Genomic DNA, 16,221 nt, shown 5'->3' with positions numbered 1-16,221 from the left:
CCTCCCTGTAGGCCGTCTCGTCGTTGTTGGTAATCAAGCCTACCACTGTTGTGTCATCCGCAAACTTGATGATTGAGTTGGAGGCGTGCATGGCCACGCAGTCGTGGGTGAACAGGGAGTACAGGAGAGGGCTCAGAACTCACCCTTGTGGGGCCCCAGTGTTGAGGATCAGCGGGGAGGAGATGTTGTTGCCTACCCTCACCACCTGGGGGCGGCCCGTCAGGAAGTCCAGTACCCAGTTGCACAGGGCGGGGTCGAGACCCAGGGTCTCGAGCTTGATGACGAGCTTGGAGGGTACTATGGTGTTGAATGCCGAGCTGTAGTCGATGAACAGCATTCTCACATAGGTATTCCTCTTGTCCAGATGGGTTAGGGCAGTGTGCAGTGTGGTTGAGATTGCATGGTCTGTGGACCTATTTGGGCGGTAAGCAAATTGGAGTGGGTCAAGGGTGTCAGGTAGGGTGGAGGTGATATGGTCCTTGACTAGTCTCTCAAAGCACTTCATGATGACGGATGTGAGTGCTACGGGGCGGTAGTCGTTTAGCTCAGTTACCTTAGCTTTCTTGGGAACAGGAACAATGGTGGCCCTCTTGAAGCATGTGGGAACAGCAGACAGGTATAGGGATTGATTGAATATGTCCGTAAACACACCGGCCAGTTGGTCTGCGCATGCTCTGAGGGCGCGGCTGGGCATGAGAAGCTTTTTCATTAAGACATTTGTATCAATGTCACAACCTCATAAATCTATCCACTTTGTATTTGATCCACCAAGTTCTACTGTCGAACACCAAAGTAGACGTATTTACAAGTGATATCAATCGAGGGCAATTTAACAAATGATCAATAATCATAGCTTTCACCTGGATTCACCTGTTCAGTCTATGTCATGGAAAGAGCAGTGTTCATAGTGTTTTGTACACTTAGTGTACATGCTGGTTTTAAGTGTATATTTGCTCTAGAGATGCTATTAACCATCCATGGTTCCTCCTGAGACAACATTGAGTTATTTATCTGGGCAGCAACTATAGTAGCTAGCTTGCTTACCCACCTTGCATTGTCCCTGCGTCCCAACAGAGTTCTTTCGCTGAACTCTCACAGTCTATCCACTGTAATACGTCTACTTTGGTGTTCGACAGTAGAACTTGGATCAAATACAAAGTGGATAGATTTATGAGGTTGTGACATTGATACGAATGTCTTAATGAAAAAGCTTCTTATCCCTGGATGTTGTCCTTCATCTGACTTGATCTGAGACACCCATTTCAGAGGCAAACTGTCAAGCCAATCCTTCATAGTAAGTTCTTTGAAGATATTTTTGAATGAGATCATTTTACTGTACTGTATGGCCTAATCTGCATCCCTCATTTTGCAGATAAAAGATGCATGGTTACAGGATGTGTATATAATGGCTTAAGTACATGTATCGTTCTTTCACTAATATTTTAAAGGGGGAGAGTACTGTAGAGTACAGTAGGCTTTACATCATTTTTGATACAGATGGACTGTTTTCCAGCAATGGATTTAGGTATACTGTAGTCTCAGGCTTCTTATTGGAAAACAAAGCATAAATTGCTTGTTATTTCAATTTCACTACCTGAATTATTTACTCACATTTGTGGAATAAGGGCAAGGAAATCCACAGGGACAGTTTACTTGACTACAGACTGGTCCCACTGGGTGGACTACTAATTACTAATGAGCCTGTTGTGGAACTATCTTAAAAGACACAACAACATGTTTTTTACTACACAATTCAAGTGTGAGTCTGTCTGTCTAGCCCGTCTTTCTAGCCTGTCTGTCTAGCCTGTCTATCTAGCCTGCCTGTCTAGCCTTTCTACCTAGCCCGTCTATCTAGCCTGTCTATCTACCCTGTCTGTCTAGCCTGTATGTCTAGCCTATTTGTCTATTCTGTCTGTCTAGCCTATCTGTCTAGCGTGTCTATCTAGCCTGTCTATCTAGCCCGTCTATCTAGCCTGTCTGTCTAGCCTATTTGTCTAGCCTGTCTGTCTAGCCTGTCTGTCTAGCCTGTCTGTCTAACCTGTCTGTCTAGCCTATTTGTCTAGCTTGTCTATCTAGCCAATCTGTCTAGCATAGCTGTCTAGCCTGTCTGTCTGGCCTATTTTTCTAGCCTGTCTGTCTAGCCTATTTGTCTAGCCTGTCTGTCTAGCCTGTCTGTCTAGCCTATTTGTCTATTCTGTCTGTCTAGCCAATCTGTCTAGCATAGCTGTCTAGCCTGTCTGTCTAGCCTGTCTGTCTAGCCTGTCTGTCTAGCCTGTCTGTCTAGCCTATTTGTCTAGCCTGTCTGTCTAGCTTGTCTATCTAGCCAATCTGTCTAGCATAGCTGTCTAGCCTGTCTGTCTAGCCTATCTGCATAGCTTGTCTATCTAGCCTGTCTATCTAGCCCGTCTATCTAGCCCGTCTATCTAGCCTGTCTGTCTAGCCTATTTGTCTAGCCAATCTGTCTAGCATAGCTGTCTAGCCTGTCTGTCTAGCCTATCTGTCTAGCTTGTCTATCTAGCCAATCTGTCTAGCATAGCCCGTCTATCTAGCCTGTCTGTCTGGCCTATTTTTCTAGCCTGTTTGTCTAGCCTGTCTGTGTAGCCTATCTGTCTAGCCTGTCTGTCTAGCCTGTCTGTCTAGCTGTCTATCTGGCCAATCTGTCTAGCTTAGCTATCTAGCCCATCTATCTAGCCTATTTGTCTAGCCTGTCTGTGTAGCCTGTCTGTCTAGCCTATTTGTCTAGCCTGTCTGTGTAGCCTATCTGTCTAGCCTGTCTATCTAGCCTGTCTATCTAGCCTGTCTATCTAGCCTGTCTGTCTAGCCTATTTGTCTAGCCTGTCTGTCTAGCCTGTCTGTCTAGCCTATTTGTCTATTCTGTCTGTCTGGCCTATCTGTCTAGCTTGTCTATCTTGCCCATCTATCTAGCCTATTTGTCTAGCCTGTCTGTCTAGCCTGTCTGTCTAGCCTATATGTCTAGCCTGTCTGTCTAGCCTATCTGCATAGCTTGTCTATCTAGCCCGTCTATCTAGCCCGTCTATCTAGCCTGTCTGTCTAGCCTATTTGTCTATTCTGTCTGTCTAGCCTATCTGTCTAGCTTATCTATCTAGCATGTCTATCTAGCCTGTCTGTCTAGCCTACTTGTCTAGCCTGTCTGTCTAGTTTGTCTATCTAGCCTATCTGTCTAGCCTGTCTGTCTAGCCTATTTGTCTATTCTGTCTGTCTAGCCTATCTGTCTAGCCTGTCTGTCTAGCCTATTTGTCTAGCCTGTCTGTCTAGCTTGTCTGTCTAGCCTATCTGTCTAGCCTGTCTGTCTAGCCTATTTGTCTAGGGTATCTACCACAGTTGGTCAGTCAGTCTGTCAGTCAGTATGTCATTGATGCAATGGTAAAGACTGTTCATGTGCACTTTCAGTATGTGTTTACTCAGTGCGTTCTCCAAGGAACCAGGACTCAGATGCCCCCCTCCTCCTCCTCCCTCTCTTGCTCTGCGGAGCCGAGGGACATTTAATTTGTTTGTAAATCTGCAGTAGGGCTTCTCTGTTACAGGTTTATTCTTATTGATGGATTTAGCTCATTTGGCCTTGAAGAAAATATGAATAATGTTAAATGTGACTATACCGTTGTGGATAAATTGTAGTAAGAATAATAATAATAAAGCCTATTAGATAATCATCCACATCATCACATTGGGTTTAATTGTATTGGAAGTAGTAGTATTGTAGTATTGTGTTACTTGAATCTAACACAAAACTCATTTTGGCTAAATAAAGTTTGATGGCTGTCTAGTGCTTCCTGCTTGTTTAAATCCAGGATGGAATTTGAATACCAGTCTATTTAATTCGGGGTTCAATTATGTCTTGGTCCATCGTTAGGGTCAGATTGGGATCTCTGCTAAAGCACCATGGTTCTGTTTTGAATGTATCCAAACTAGCCAAACAAAACAAAATGCTCAAAGTATTTACATATTCCACAGGCTGATTTTTGCATTGTTTTTCTGTTTTCATTCTGTAAGCTGACTGCTCCGGTGGGAACCATGTGTTTTGTGTCACTTGGTCCAAGAGAGACTCTGTAATTGTTTTGGATGGCTCAGACAGAGTATAGCCTACCTGTCATGCTAATCCAACAGCGCCATCTCCATGACCAATTATGAAGCACCGACCAACAGTAGCCCACTGGCTAGACCAGGGTTTCTGAAACTATGAGCCCTGGTGGACCCTGGGCATGTGAGAGATGGGTTGCAGTTATGAGAATCTATCATCACACAGTATTTTTTTCTTAATTTGGGTCTTTGGATGACGATTTGGGTCATGGGAGGATGGTCAATTTCTCATTTGGGTCTCGCATAAAAAAGGTTTAAGAAACACTAGACTACTGGGCTAGACTATAGCATCACATTTGTGGCTTTGCCATAAAAGTCCTGACAGATAATGAACTGTTTAGAAAATAGGGCTGGGAATTGACAGGGACCTCACGACACTAAATTATCACGATATTTTGGTTCCGATACACTATGTATTGCAATTTGACACTGTAATTTTATTGCAGCATACCACCCTGCATTCCACTGCTGGCTTGCTTCTGAAGCTAAACAGGGTTGGTCCTGGTTGGTCCCTAGATGGGAGACCAGCGGCTGCTGGAAGTGGTGTTGGAGGTCCAGTAGGAGGCACGCTTTCCTCTGGTTTAAAAAATTGCCCCATGGCAGTGATTGGGGACATTGCCCTGTGTAGTGTGCTGTCTTTTGGATGGGATGTTAAACATGTATCCTGACTCTCTGTGGTCGCTAAAGATCCCATTGTACTTACACTTACAGTATCGTAAGAGTGTCCTGGCTAAATTCCCAATCTGGCCCTCGTACCATCACCGTCACCTAATTACACAGAGAGACAAGAGAGAGCCATGAGAAAACAAGTTTTCATCAGTCATGGAAATAAAGTGCTGTTAACAAATTTGCTCCCAATTTAAAAAGAAGATCGTGAAAAAACTATAAAGGAAAAATACTGTGGTTTTGGTACAGGTACAGCTAAACCAAAACTCAAAAATAATATCCCGAAATGTAACTGTATCAATTTTTCCCCCCATTACTAATAGAAAAGGCCTGTATTTTAGAATCTACCCACATGTACTTTTGACATTCTACATACAGTGTATGTACATTGCCCAGCTACAGTACTCTTAATGAGTTGTTAGATAATCCAGTAGCTGTGTGTGTCTGTTGTTTCTCCTCCGGGGAGGATGTTTACATCAGTCTGTGTGGAGTGTCTACAGACGTGAATGTGAGGCTGGCTAGGAACTCTGTCATAGTGGAGACAACCTACATTTCCATGGCCAACCAAAGCTCAGTCTCCATAGTGAACAGGAGTGATACTATAGTCCACTATCAGTGGAAGAGATGTGCCACTGAACAGGAGGAGGAGCAGCAGAAGCTAAGGTGGGATGTCCGTTCATGTTCATCTCCATGATGTACATCCCAATGTAAACGTGATCAACACATCAACATACATTGATTTACTGTAAAACAAACATCTAAAGTGACCCTTAGCTAATGGATCATCAGAAAAGCTTGATGGTCGGTCCAGATCAACGCCTTTGTATGTAGCCTGTTTAGATGCTCCTCTGTCTTCATCCCCTACTCACTCTCTCTCGCTGTGGATCTCTCTGCTCTGCAGTGAATCTAGGTTCTGTTCCGAGTTGCAGCGGGAAGAGGAGGATGAGATGGATCAGTTCCTGACAGAGTGTGACGCAGACCCCACTCCACGCAGACCCCACTCCGCCTGTCCACGCTCTCACGCACCTTCCAAGACCGACACAGGCAGCTGAAGGAGAAACGGCTGTCCTTCTCAGACAACTACATCATAGTGGAACCTCTGGTGTGCTATGTAGAGACGGGATGGAGGGAGGATGGGGGCATTTTACTGTGAGCTGATAGCAAATGTTCTCTTATAGGGAGTCCAATGGTTTATGGTACAGTAGCTTTGGTGCCCATGCCCATTGACCAACAGTCTAAACAAACTGAATGTGTTTGTCTTAGCTTATGGTCTAATGCAGGCTACGCTACAGTACACAGTATCACCAAGGCTGAATTACATGATACCTAATCCCCCTCTGGGATTATAGACTTTACTCAGTATGTGAGTCACAAAGTGCATGCAAAGTGCATTTAAGGGATCGTTTTCTCAAATGCCATCATGTTTTTTTACACAGCAGTAGCTAGGCCAACTTGCATACCAAAATCCGCCCATAGTATCCTCATGCTTATTTGGTTTGCCCTGTAATCCCTAAGGAAACTTTAATAACTAATTTCAGGGATGCACTTTATCGCATTATACCCTGTACCAGCATTCTGTACCAACCCCTATAACTCAGTGTGGTGTCTGCAGTGGTTGGGCGTAGGCCTTTGTTTTCCCGTTGCCTGGTTCACACCTCCAGCCTCTGGTGACAGTGACACATCTGTCTCCGTGGAGTACTCAGCTGTGGTAGAAGACAAACTTTAGCACTTTGATGAAATAACTCCAACCTTTTAAAACACATTTAAAACTCTCTCTGCATATAATTTTGCCATGCAGCTAGCAGTGAGTCACTGCTCCACAGCAGCTATAAAAGTCCCCTGGATATTCCTATATTCAATTTAATATTTTTCATCCCAATTTGTGTTGAATTTTTTTGTGTGGCAGTGTGTGTGAGCACTTATGAGTAGCCATATGTTCAGCATTCACAAACACAGAGGGAGACTGTCCTTGCTGAGTCAGAGGCATGGCCACTTGGATCAGTTCAGCCTCTAACCTGATCTCACCTGCTGTCTCGGAGTCTGACCGTTGGACTGAGATGCCCCTGGGGAGACAGCCACTCATTATATCATCCATCCTGACACCCAACTCTCCCCAGGTATTTGTTAAGCACGCTATGTCCTCAGGGAAGTCTTACCAACATTTGCCCTTGATGTCTCACTCTCCTGTCTGGTCATGTGGTTTTGTGTCAGAGAGTTGGAAAGGAAGAGTGGCAAACAAACACAGACACCCTCCAAATAAAGCCAAGCCTCCCAAAGACAAACTCTGCACCCAAGTATTCTGTATAGCACCTTGAAGAGGTGTGCTCTGTCAGCACAGAGTGAGGCCAGAACCCCACTGTTACCCTAAGGCAAACTTGTCCTTCTGCTCTCCAGAGGTCTGCTGATTATGATTACATTAGTGTCTTTCTAAGTACTACATTAACACCCAGCTGCTTTTCTTTTCCACTGGATGACTTGATCTATTTGATTAAGACACTATCATTTGGACAGAAGCTTTATCTTTCAGCAGACATAAATTGTCTTTGATGATAAAGAATAATACTTGGATTAGGGGAGTATTATAATATATAATTTTATATGACACTGAATACAAACATAAACTCAACATGTAAAGTGTTGATCCCATGTTTCATGAGCTGAAATAAAATATCCCAGAAATGTTCTATACGCACAAAAAGCTTATTTCTCTCACATTTTGGGCACATATTTGTTTACATCCCTGTTAGTGAGCATTTCTTCTTTGCCAAGATAATCCATCCACCTGACAGGTGTGGTATATCAAGAAGCTTATTAAACAGCAGGATCATTACACAGGTGCACCTTGTGCTGGGGACATTAAAAGACCGCTCTAAAATGTGCAGTTCTGTCAGATAACACAATGACACAGATGTCCCAAGTTTTGAGGGAGAGTGCAATTGGCATGCTGATTGCAGGAATGTCCACCAGAACTATAGCCAGATAATTGGATCTTCATTTCTCTACCATAAACTGTCTCCAATGTCGTTTTAGAGAATTTGGCAGTGAGACCAGCCACCCGGACAGCTGATGAAACTGTGGGTTTGCACAACCAAATAATTTCTGCATAAACTGTCAGATACTGTCTCAGTGAAGCTCATTTGCGTGCTCGTCGTCCTCACCAGGGTCTTGACCTGACTGCAGTTCGGCATTGTAACCGAATTTAGTGGGCAAAGCTCACCTTCGATGGCACACTTTAAAAGAGTGTTCTTCATGGATTAATTTCAGTTTCAACTGTACCGGGCAGATGGCTGACAGTGTGCATGGCGTCATGTGGGTGAGCAATTTGCTGATGTCAATATTGTGAACAGAGTTCCCCATGCTGGCGGTGGGGTTATAGTATGGGCAGACATAAACTACGTACAATGAATACAATTGCATTTTATCCATACACACCAGACATGTCCCCCATTGAGCCTGTTTGGGATGCTCTGGATTCACGTGTACGACAGCGTGTTCTAGTTCCCGCCAATATCCAGCAACTTTGCACAGCCATTAAGAGGATTGGGACAACAGTTCAAAGGACACAAGCCTAATCAACTCTATGTAAAGGACAGTTGTCGAGTTGCATGAGGCAAATGGTGGTTACACCAGAAACACACTGGTTTTCTGATCCACGCCCCTACCTTTTTTAAAAGGTATCTGTGACCAACAAATGCATATCTGTGTCCCTAGTCATGTGAAATCCATAGATTAGGGTCTAATTAATTTATTCCAAATGACTGATTTTCTTATATGAACTGTAACTCAGTAAAATCTTTGAAATTGTTGCATGTCGCAGGGAAGGAGAGGCGGACCAAAACGCAGCGTTGTTAGAGTTCATGTTAATTTAATAAGGTAACTCAAACATGAACAGGATACAAAACAATAAAACCGAACCAGTCCTAACTGGTGTATAAAACACAAAGACAGGAAACAACCACCCACAAATCCCAACACAAAACAGGCTACCTAAATATGGTTGAATCAGAGACAATGACTAACACCTGCCTCTGATTGATAACCATATCAGGCCAAACATAGAAATAGACAAACCAGACACACAACATAGAATGCCCACCCAGCTCACGTCCTGACCAACACTAAAGCAAGGAAAACACACAAGAACTATGGTCAGAACGTGACAGCATTTATATTTTTATTCAGTGTATAAACCAAGTAGTTTGGCTCCTGGATGCTGATTGGCTGAAAGCCATGGTATATCAGACAATATACCACAGATATGACGCAAAACTATATTTATGTTGGTAACCGGTTTATAATAGGCACCTTGCAGGTTTGTGGTATATGGCCAATATACCACACCTCAGGCCTTATTGCTGAAGTAGTGTATATCACCAGGATTATATCATTGACTTACTCTACACTTGACAAATTAAAAATATACAACATCTTACTTACATGACAAAGACAAGCTATGCCAGTTTCTACACCAGCAGGATATCAGTAATCATGTTTGATACTGTAAGAGGCATAGTGTTTAAGGTAGCCTTTCTGTTGCCTGCAGGAGGGGGACATTTGGCCAAACACCACCTCAGATGTCAACATCATTTTCAAACCACAGGAAGCCAAGATCTATTAGCAGATGGTCTACTTTGACATTACAGGTGAAGAGTTTGATCCGATTTGATCCGATTTTGGTAGAGAATGCTCAGGGATTAACTACTTGCTGAAGCAATAACAGTGACTAATAATGTAGAATCCAATTCTAAAGAGGTCACAAGCAGAAAGTGTGATGAACAGCAATGAAATGAAACTTTGATGAGAAAGCCTCAGTTAGATTTCTATCCTCTCATACTGAGAGAGAAGTTGTTGGTTGTTTTGCATTTGGTATCCATCTGTATTTCCACTTCCGGGGGTCAGATTTCCATTAATTTCCATGTCTGACAGGGTTTAATGGGCATGTGGTGACCTCAATAACACATCATTGAGAGTAGTTTTTTTTCCCTTATGGCAGTGTACAGTATGTGTATGATTTTTTTTATTTACACACCGGTGAGTGGCAGATGTGCTTGATTCATGCTCATCTGTTTGCACATTCAGTGTGTTTATTTAATGCGTCTTTGTGTTCTCTGTGCTCTTCATCATCAAGGCCGTGAGTCTCGCCTACTTCTATGAATAAAGGGGGAGGGCGTAGACCCCAAATTGCAATTCAAATTTGACTTCCTTGACATGGGTAACATATTTATTGCCTCCAAGCACAGCTATGAGACACTTAACCTTAGTTAAGAGATGCCCGGTACTAATAATATACACAAACAGCTAAGGCCAAAAACACAAAAAAATACACGGAATAAGAATGACAGTGTTCTGCTATATACCGTGGATCCAGTTGTTCAGCTCACCACAACTGAGACTCATAACATACAGAGTCTCCGCTGTTCTAAAGATGTATTACAAGAGCAGCTGTGAGAGGATCTCCTGTAATAACATCAAAATAAATCACACTACTGCTGCCGCTAGTCAGCAGATGCTTAATCATTGAATAATTGAAGTATAATTGTGATAACTGTTAGTCCTACAATAGAACAGCACCTGGCAGGCACTGTTTGAATTCACTGCTAGGTGAATTATTTAAAGTCTGCCTGCCCAGTCAGCCCCTTTAGTTCCTAGGGCATATGTGGCAGTCTTACTGTAATAACCCAACCCCCTGTGAAGACTGTTGGGTCATGTATTGCCAGATAATGTGTTTTACAGAATCTATCTTTTCAGTGGCAGCAAACAACTGTAGATAAAACCATGCAATATACACACATTTCTACTGCAGTACACTTACAGTAGGCTAAATGGGATTCTGATTTGATCAAATCTTATGCATTAGATAGAAAACAAATGGTACTTGGTTAATCATTCTTACATTTACAGTAGATTGGTTTTCACTACAAGTATTCTCTCCCTGGTTCTCAGGTGCTGCTTCTATCCAATAAGCGTCTCATTGAGAGCGTGGCAGGCCCCAAGGGCCCTTTTAACCTGGTTCCTCCCGGCTCAGCGTTTGACCAGTGTTTCTCCTTCGGCCCCACTAAGAGGATGGTTCCCCCTCAATCAATCAATCAAATATATTTTTAAAGCCCTTTTTACATCAGCCGATGTCACAAAGTGGTATACAGAAACCCAGCCTGAAACCCCAAACAGCAAGTAATGCAGATGTAAAAGCACAGTGGCTTGGAAAAACTCCCTAGAAAGGCAGGAACCTAGGAAGAAACCTAGAGAGGAACCAGGCTCTGAGGGGTGGCCAGTCCTCTTCTGGCTGTGCCGAGTTGAGAATTTAACAGAACATGGCCAAGATGTTAGATGACCAGCATAGATGACCAGCAGGGTCAAATAATAATAATATTCACAGTGGTTGTAGAGGGTGCAACAGGTCAGCACCTCAGGAGTAAATGTCAGTTGGATTTTCATAGCCATCCATTCAGAGTTAGAGACAGCAGGTGCGGTAGAGAGACAGAGTTGAAAACAACAGGTCCGGGTCAAGGTAGTATGTCCTGTGAACAGGTCAGGGTTCCACAGCCGCAGGCAGAACAGTTGAAACTGGAGCAGCATCATGACCAGGTGGACTGGGGACAGCAAGGAGTCATCAGGCCAGGTAGTCCTGGTGCATGGTCCCAGGGCTCAGATCCTCATGGAGGGGAGGGAGAGGGAGAGAGAGAGAGAATTAGAGGGATCATACTTAAATTAACACAAGACACCGGATAAGGCAGGAGAAATACTCCAGATATAACAGACTGACCCTAGCCCCCCCGACACATAAACTATTGCAGCATAAATACTGGAAGCTGAGACAGGAGGGATCGGGAGACACAGTGGCCCTGTCTGACGATACCCCGGACAGGGCCAACCAGGCAGGATTAAGGGATTTTTTCAAACCACCAATTTACTACCCTGAGACAAGGCTGAGTATAGCCCATGAAGATCTCCCCCACGGCACGAACCCGAGGGGGGCACCAAACCCGGACAGGAAGATCACGTCAGTGACTCAACCCACTCAAGTGACGCACCCCTCCCTGGGGCCTGTCACACTCTGGAGGTCTGCTTCTCCTCCAGCACCCTGGGGGTCTTCACTGAGGAGTTACTCTTCACCGTGGGGGATACCCTCCCTCACCCCATCACCTCGCTCATCCATCTCAGCACAATCCTTTACCTCTCCATCATTGTCTTGTTAGGGTCAGTACAGTATTTCCCTACCTTGGTAGATAAAACATTGGTGGGCATGTCCAGACACATCTATCACCCCAAACCCCAGCAGCTAGACTTTTCTAAAATGTAAATGTAGCAATGTAGAAAACACATGACCTACATTAATCAACCGAATGCTTCATCTCCTGAATTCTTACTCTCCCTGACTTGCCCATTTGATGAACACATTTAATACTCTAGGTTTGAGTAAATTATTCCCTAAAGGTTGTGTTCAAATTGTACAAAGCAGAACAGTGGTGAAAATCCTTTTGTTTCCATAGCACACCTGCCAGTCTTGGCACCTCTCCCTGATTAAGATGTATTACTGCTGAGGAGTGCTGAGTGTAAGGATTACAGAATTACCCTTTCACACTGTCATCCAAGAAATTGACTGATCTTGTTTTGCTCTTCAGTTGTTTTATACTTGCCCAGCCCTGTGTTTTCCTTTAATTATTATGCATTGTCCAGTGACCTTCACATTTGCTAGTCAGCACAGATGTATTCTGTATTTCCTGGCACTTTTATTTATTTTAGGGGTTGTATAATGGGCCCCACGTTTCACTTCAACGTCTCGGAGCTCAACTTTGAGGATGTGTCCTTCAGTGAGTTTTTCATTCATCCTCGTCAATGCTGCCTGTTACTCATCGTTAGACGCTTGTGTTAGGCTTAGCGGCAGATTTATCAAACAGTGCATACCTACTGCTTTGTGGTACTATTTACAGTATAAAGCACACACACATCAATGAGAGACAGGTGCAAATAAGCAACCATTACCACAAGTCAATGAAATACATAGCCCACAATATATAATTAGCTATGTGTATTGTCTTGCAATAATAGTCCCACTTCTTGCAACAATTGCACACATTTTCTCACACTCCTCAATGCAAAATGTTGCCTTTGGAGCTCTTAAAATACACACTATTCAACTATTGACTGGAACGAACTGCAAAAATCACTGAAGCTGGAGACTCATGTCTCCCTCACTAGCTTTAAGCGCCAGCTGTCAGAGCAGCTCACAGATCACTGCACCTGTACATAGCCCATCTGTAATATAGGCCATCCAACTACCTCATCCCCATACAGTATTTATTTATTTACCTTGCTCCTTTCCACCCCAGTATTGCACATTCATCTTCTGCACATCAATCACTCCAGTGTTTAATTGGTATATTGTAATTACTTCACCACCATGGCCTATTTATTGCCTTACCTCCCTTATCTTACCTCATTTGCACATACTGTAAATAGATTTTTATCTACTGTATTATTGACTGTATGTTTGTTTATTCCATGTGTAACTCTGTTGTTGTATGTGTCGAACTGCTTTGCTTTATTCTTGGCCAGGTCGAAGTTTTAAATGAGAACTTGTTCTCAACTAGCTTACCTTAAATAAAGGTGAAATATATATATATTTTTGAAATATTCAACCCTCCCAACAATTGTCCAGGTTGATACATTTTCTGTGAAAATATTTTGAGCAGGCCTTTATCTATCTCCAATATGACTTGTGTATGGCTTACTGTGGAATAATACTAAACACGGAATCAACTAGGGTAGAACGCACGTTTCTCTTGTGATCAATAACAGCAAAGTTCTTTGCAGACAGATAATAAGTATGCTATGACACCTTTTTCATCTCACTGTTTATTTCCCTTACACAAACCAGACCTTTTTAAAGAAGAGAGACAAATCAACCTCCTTAGAATGAATTGCCCTCTGGCATTGTAGCTGTATGTCAGTTAACACTGTTTGGACTTTATTTTGCCCTAATCTTTAGAACCGTAACATTGCTTGCTCTATGTTTCATTCCTTATTCCTCCTCACCTCCAGGTTTCCCTCACACACTGACCTGCAGTCTGAATGACACGTTGCTATGACCATTGGGCTGAGGGTTCCAGGGCATGGCAGTGGGCCTACCAGCATCACCAGTACCTCCTAGGTTTCAGACCTCAGTTTGACAGAACAGGCCCACTGTGTTCACCCTGACACCCACCTCAGGAACCATGCGTCCTCAGGGACTTGTTGACATCCAGGTGTGTGAAATTAGCGGGGAGCATGACCAGGAAGTTACCTCCATTTTCTACTTGTTATAGATATTAAGCATTATCTGAAAACATACCGTATGTGAACATTATTCCAAAGAAAAAGTGCTTATGTGCTCACTGTAGAAGATTATCATTTAACTCCGCTATTAATTGTGGACTGGTGGATCATGATGAGTTAGTTTGTTTTCCAATTTAGTGCTATATTGTGTGTTGTAGATTTTGAATTTGAGATTTTGAATAACCTAATCATTAAATCAATTCCCTCTAATCACAACGGCTTCAATCAATGATTGGCTCTGAAGGGGCCAGACCTTAATTGTATTCAGCAGTGGAGTTGAATATTGAAAGAATCTGTTGCAGATAAATGCCTAGGAAGATGCCTTTCTCCCTGTGGCTCTGCAGAGCTTAGATTATTACATCAGCTTGCTCTGGCTGCCTCTGGTTACTAAGTGTATCTGTCATATGCTGGTCTTTTCCTATCAATGGGAGACTGTTTGGTCTTTTCCCATCACTGAGAGCTGTCAGGCGCTGCGACAGGCAGATCAGGGGAATCTGTGCAGCTGTCTTGGACCCTTTGTATAGGGTGTCTCATGTCTGCTGCCTTCCTTTGGCTGTCTGGAAAACTCTGCTTCGCTCTCCAGCCCAATGACCGCACAGCGGCACTCCCGGGCTCTAATGAGTTCTCTTACAAGAGCAGAATATATAGAAGAGGTCAGAGGGAGTCAAATATGCTGGAGGGAGGTAAGCTCTCACCTAGCAGAGGAAATGGGCTTTGGCTAACCTTTCACAGTATTGGAAGTTATTCATGGGTGGTGCAGAAATCTCCCCAGATACAGACACCGTGGAACATGCAGTGTACTCTCAGTGTAGTGTCTTCCTCTGATGACAGCCTTGACAGGTGTTAGAAGGTAGCGTAGTAGGCTTCTTCTGTATGTAATACAGAAAGTGTAAAGAAGACCAAAATGGAAGCATGATTGGAAAATGTTGTGATTTGATAACTAGGCAAAAGTCTGTGAATCAGTGTGAACTGGGAATATATTTGCCAAATGAGCACTTCTACTTCACAGAGATGCCAATGCCATGGCTATGCTTGTCTGTCTATATATGCTGTGTACCTCTATCTGCAGGTGACCCTGTGCTCCAAAAGTGTGCAGCCCTACAGCCTGGCTTTAGTGTTGGATGCACAAGGAGTGGGAGAGGAGGTGCTGGCCCTACCCATCAATGCCAGGTTAGAGATCTACACCCAGGGTCAAAATACACCTCTTACAGTAAATGTCCTGATTTAATGCCAGAGGGCACTCATTTTAAAGCACCTCATTCAGAGCAGATGATCCCCTAGAGTCGATGTCAGCGCCCACCAGGAAATCTAATTAGCATAATACAAAAATCCCCACCAAAATCCATCTGTTTAAAATAGTGATGTCTGTTTGAAATAGAGATATCTGCTTGAAATAGAGATGTCTGTTTGAAATAGAGATATCTGTTTGAAATAGAGATGTCTGTTTGAAATAGAGATATCTGTTTGAAATAGAGATGTCTGTTTGAAATAGAGATATCTGCTTGAAATAGAGATGTCTGTTTGAAATAGAGATGTCTGTTTGAAATAGAGATATCTGTTTGAAATAGAGATGTCTGTTTGAAATAGAGATATCTGTTTGAAATAGAGATGTCTGTTTGAAATAGAGATATCTGTTTGAAATAGAGATGTCTGTTTGAAATAGAGATATCTGTTTGAAATAGAGATATCTGCTTGAAATAGAGATATCTGTTTGAAATAGAGATGTCTGTTTGAAATAGAGATGTCTGTTTGAAATAGAGATATCTGTTTGAAATAGAGATATCTGCTTGAAATAGAGATGTCTGTTTGAAATAGAGATATCTGTTTGAAATAGAGATATCTGCTTGAAATAGAGATATCTGTTTGAAATAGAGATGTCTGTTTGAAATAGAGATATCTGTTTGAAATAGAGATATCTGTTTGAAATAGAGATGTCTGTTTGAAATAGAGATATCTGTTTGAAATAGAGATGTCTGTTTGAAATAGAGATATCTGTTTGAAATAGAGATATCTGTTTTTTGTTGTTGTATGGGCTACATCTCCATGACATCTGCCAATTGCAGACTGCCCGAGCTATAGCGGTGTTTATCAGAACATGAGACATCCTAAAAATTCTCATGAAAATGTCTGTAGTGTCAGAAC

The 16,221-nt window shown here is 42.8% G+C and overlaps 1 pseudogene; it reads left to right on the top strand.

The window, feature by feature from the left end:
• The window catches only part of LOC112219233, a 62,004-nt pseudogene that overhangs the window by 5,737 nt on the left and 40,046 nt on the right, over positions 1–16,221 (top strand).

Source organism: Oncorhynchus tshawytscha, linkage group LG19 (genome assembly GCF_018296145.1).
Source record: "Oncorhynchus tshawytscha isolate Ot180627B linkage group LG19, Otsh_v2.0, whole genome shotgun sequence".
In the NCBI taxonomy this organism is placed as follows: domain Eukaryota; kingdom Metazoa; phylum Chordata; class Actinopteri; order Salmoniformes; family Salmonidae; genus Oncorhynchus; species Oncorhynchus tshawytscha.
This window is presented reverse-complemented; position numbering and strand designations above follow the sequence as displayed.